The sequence below is a fragment of the Cryptomeria japonica genome, unplaced genomic scaffold, assembly GCF_030272615.1.
Source record: "Cryptomeria japonica unplaced genomic scaffold, Sugi_1.0 HiC_scaffold_347, whole genome shotgun sequence".
NCBI classification, from domain to species: Eukaryota; Viridiplantae; Streptophyta; class Pinopsida; order Cupressales; family Cupressaceae; genus Cryptomeria; species Cryptomeria japonica.
Window position 1 is genome coordinate 88,755 of NW_026729169.1, and position 4,097 is coordinate 92,851.

At 65.1% G+C, this 4,097-nt stretch overlaps 1 non-coding gene across 1 annotated transcript; it reads left to right on the plus strand.

Moving 5' to 3' along the window:
- The first annotated feature begins 212 nt into the window (after positions 1–212).
- LOC131870756 (5S ribosomal RNA) lies at positions 213–331 on the plus strand. Its single transcript, XR_009369060.1, has one exon. It is a non-coding gene; the product is annotated as a 5S ribosomal RNA (ribosomal RNA).
- The last annotated feature ends 3,766 nt before the right edge of the window (positions 332–4,097 follow it).

The window sequence follows — 4,097 nt, forward strand, 5'->3', positions numbered from 1 at the left end:
CACACGACGCCCCGTCCAGGTGCACGCACGTAGGCCGGGCCGGGTGCACACCCGACGCCCTAGCAAGGTGCGCGCACCCGGGCAGGGCTCACACTTGGCGAACGGGGCGCACTTCGCGAGGGAGGGTGTGCACCTCGACGGGGGTGGGTGGCCGGGGTGGATTCGCACGTGGGTCGCGGTTTGCTAAGTACACACTGCGACAAGCTCATAACGGGTGCGATCATACCAGCGTTAGTGCACCGGATCCCATCAGAACTCCGCAGTTAAGCGCGCTTGGGCCGGAGTAGTACTGGGATGGGTGACCTCCCGGGAAGTCCCGGTGTTGCACCCTTTCTTAGTTTTTCGCCGGGCGTCGCAATGCTATTTGAATAAACCTTTTGCCCGTTTGCGTTCTCGTCGGGGCCGGGCCGGGCCGGGGTGCGCTGCCCGCACTACCGCGCGCGCGGGGGCGACACCGAGCGCGCACCCGAGGCGCCCCGAGCACACAGGCCACGGTGCAACCCGGGCGTTGTGCGCGCACCCCGGTGCGCCCGAGGTGCTGCGCGCGCACCCAGGTGAAATCGGTGTGCACCTCGGCCAGTGCGCGCTCGGTCGAGTCGCGCACGTTGGCCAAGGTGCACGGTGATGTTTCTTAATCTAATGTTCCGCACCAGACGCCCGGGACAGGTGAGCGAAGCTGGGCGGGGCCGGGTGCGCGGCCGGGGCAGGTGCACGCAGCTGGAGAGAGCTTTGGAGCACACCAGAGGTGCGCACCTTGGAGCACACTTCGGAGCGCACCAATGATGCGCTCCATTCAAAAGTTTCCTGAAAAGGCAAAAAAAGTTGAGATTATAGAATTTCCCACTTGAGAGATTGTAAAAAAAAAAAATTTAAAATGAAGGAAACGCGGGTGCCAAGGTGTGCGCGCCCGGGTGCGCAGCCCAGCCAAGGTGTGCGCACCAAGGCGCCCACCCTGGCGAAGGTGCACGCAAGGTGCGCACCCGAGGCAAACCGGACAATTAACCCAACTTTCGACTTCGCGCGCACCTGCGCACCTTGGAGCGCACTTCGGAGCGCTCCTTGGTGCGCACCAATCTTGGGCACCTCGGAGTGCACCATGGCGCCCACCAAGGTGCGCACCCGGGGCAAACCGAGCTCCGACTTCGTGCGCACCTTGGAGCGCACGAAAGGTGCGCACCATGGCGCCCACCAAGGTGCGCAGCCCAGCCAAGGCGTGCGCATCAAGGTGCGCACCCTGGCGAAGGTGCGCACCCGGGGCAAACCGAGCTCCGACTTCGTGCGCACCTTGGAGCGCACAAAGGGTGCGCAACCCAGCCAAGGTGTGCGCACCCCGGGCAAACCGAGCTCCGAATCGTGCGCACCTTGGAGCACACTTCGGAGCCCTCCTTGGTGCGCACCGATGTTGCGCACCTCGGAGCGCACCCGGGGAAAACAATGCAATTAACCCGACTTTCGACTTCGTGGGCACCTCGGAGCGCTCTCGGGTTCGCACCTCGGAGCACACCGAGGTGCGCACCTTTGATGCGCTGCCTTCACCAATTTCCAGAAAAGGCAAGAAAACATTGAGAAGGTGTGCGCACCGAGGTGCCCACCCTGGCGAAGGTGCACGCGAGGTGCGCACCCGGGGCAAACCGGGCTCCGACTTCGTGCACGCCATGCTGCGCACCTTGGAGGGCCATGGTGCGCACCTTGGAGCACACTTCGGAGCGCTCAATGGTGCCCAACCCAGCCAAGGTGCCCACCGCGGCGAAGGTGCACGCGAGGTGCGCACCCGGGGCAAACCGGGCTCCGACTTCGTGCACGCCGCACCTTGGAGCACACTTCGGAGCGCTCCTTGGTGCGCACCAGGGCGCGCAACCCAGCCGAGGTGCCCACCCCGGCGAAGGTGCACGCGGGGTGCGCACCCGGGGCAAACCGGGCTCCGACTTCGTGCACGCCATGGTGCCCACCGCGGCGAAGGTGCACGCGAGGTGCGCACCCGGGGCAAACCGGGCTCCGACTTCGTGCACGCCGCACCTTGGAGCACACTTCGGAGCGCTCCTTGGTGCGCACCAGGGCGCGCAACCCAGCCGAGGTGCCCACCCCGGCGAAGGTGCACGCGAGGTGCGCACCCGGGGCAAACCGGGCTCCGACTTCGTGCACGCCATGGTGCCCACCGCGGCGAAGGTGCACGCGAGGTGCGCACCCGGGGCAAACCGGGCTCCGACTTCGTGCACGCCGCACCTTGGAGCACACTTCGGAGCGCTCCTTGGTGCGCACCATGGTGCCCACCAGGGCGCGCAACCCCGCCGAAGGTGCACGCGAGGTGCGCACCCGGGGCAAACCGGGCTCCGACTTCGTGCACGCCGCACCTTGGAGCACACTTCGGAGCGCTCCTTGGTGCGCACCAGGGCGCGCAACCCCGCCGAAGGTGCACGCGAGGTGCGCACCCGGGGCAAACCGGGCTCCGACTTCGTGCACGCCATGGTGCGCACCAGGGTGCCCACCGCGGCGAAGGTGCGCACCCGGGGCAAACCGGGCTCCGACTTCGTGCACGCCGCACCTTGGAGCACACTTCGGAGCGCTCCTTGGTGCGCACCAGGGCGCGCAACCCAGCCGAGGTGCCCACCCCGGCGAAGGTGCACGCGAGGTGCGCACCCGGGGCAAACCGGGCTCCGACTTCGTGCACGCCATGGTGCCCACCGCGGCGAAGGTGCGCACCCGGGGCAAACCGGGCTAGGACTTCGTGCACGCCGCACCTTGGAGCACACTTTGGAGCGCTCCTTGGTGCGCACCATGGTGCCCACCAGGCCGCGCAACCCAGCCAAGGTGTGCGCACCAAGGTGCACGCGAGGTGCGCACCCGGGGCAAACCGGGGTCCGGCTTCGTGCACGCCGCACCTTGGAGCACACATCGGGGCGCTCCCGGGTTCGCACCGGCGTTGCGCACCGTGGTGGGCACCTCGGAGCGCACCGTGGTGGGCACCTCGGAGCACACCAAGGTGGGCAGCGAGGTGCGCACCTTTGATGCGATGCCTTCACTAATTTCCATAAAAGGCAAAAAAAAACGAGATTTTAAAATTTCCGTTTTGAAAGATAGTGAGAAAAAGGGAATGCTGGTGCCATCTTGAGCCCGCCCTGGTGCGCAGCCCAGCCAAGGTGTGCGCACCAAGGTGCCCACCCTGGCGAAGGTGCGCGCCCGGGCAATTAACCCAACTTCCAACTTCGCGCGCGCCAGGGTGGGAGCGCACCCAACAACCGGGCCTGGGAAGAGCCAATGCGAGAAACCCCACCAAACGCTCTGACAAAAAAAGAGGGGGCGCTCCAGTAACCCCGCTTCGGAGCGCACCCTGGGCAAACCCAGCCAGGGTGCCCACCCCGGCCAAGGTGCAGGCGAGGTGCGCACCCGGGGCAAACCGGGCTCCGACAACGTGCACGCCGCACCTTGGAGCACACTTCGTAGCGCTCCCGGGTGCGCACCTCAGAGCACACCAAGGTGGGCAGCGAGGTGCGCACCTTTGATGCGCTGCCTTCACTAATTTCCAGAAAAGGCAAAAAAAAGAGGAGATTTTAAAATTTCCGTTTTGAAAGATAGTGAAAAAAACGGAACGCGGGTGCCATCTTGAGCCCGCCCTGGTGCACAGCCCAGGTAAGGTGCCCACCCTGGCAAAGGTGCGCACCCGGGCAATTAACCCTACTTCCGACTTCGTGCGCGCCAGGGTGGCAACCGGGCCTGGGAAGAGCCAATGCGAGAAACCCCACCAAACGCTCCGACAAAAAAAGAGGCGGCGCTCCAATAACCCCGCTTCGGAGCGCAGCCGGGGCAAACCCAGCCAAGGTGCCCACCCCGACGAAGGTGCACGCGAGGTGCGCACCCGGGGCAAACCGGGCTCCGACAACGTGCACGCAGCACCTTGGAGCACACTTCGAAGCACTCCCGGGTGCCCACCGGCGTTGCGCACCGTGGTGGGCAGCGAGGTGCGCACCTTTGATGCGCTGCCTTCACTAATTTCCAGAAAAGGCAAAAAAAAATGAGATTTTAAAATTTCCGTTTTGAAAGATAGTGAAAAAAACGGAACGCGGGTGCCATCTTGAGCCCGCCCTGGTGCGCAGCCCAGG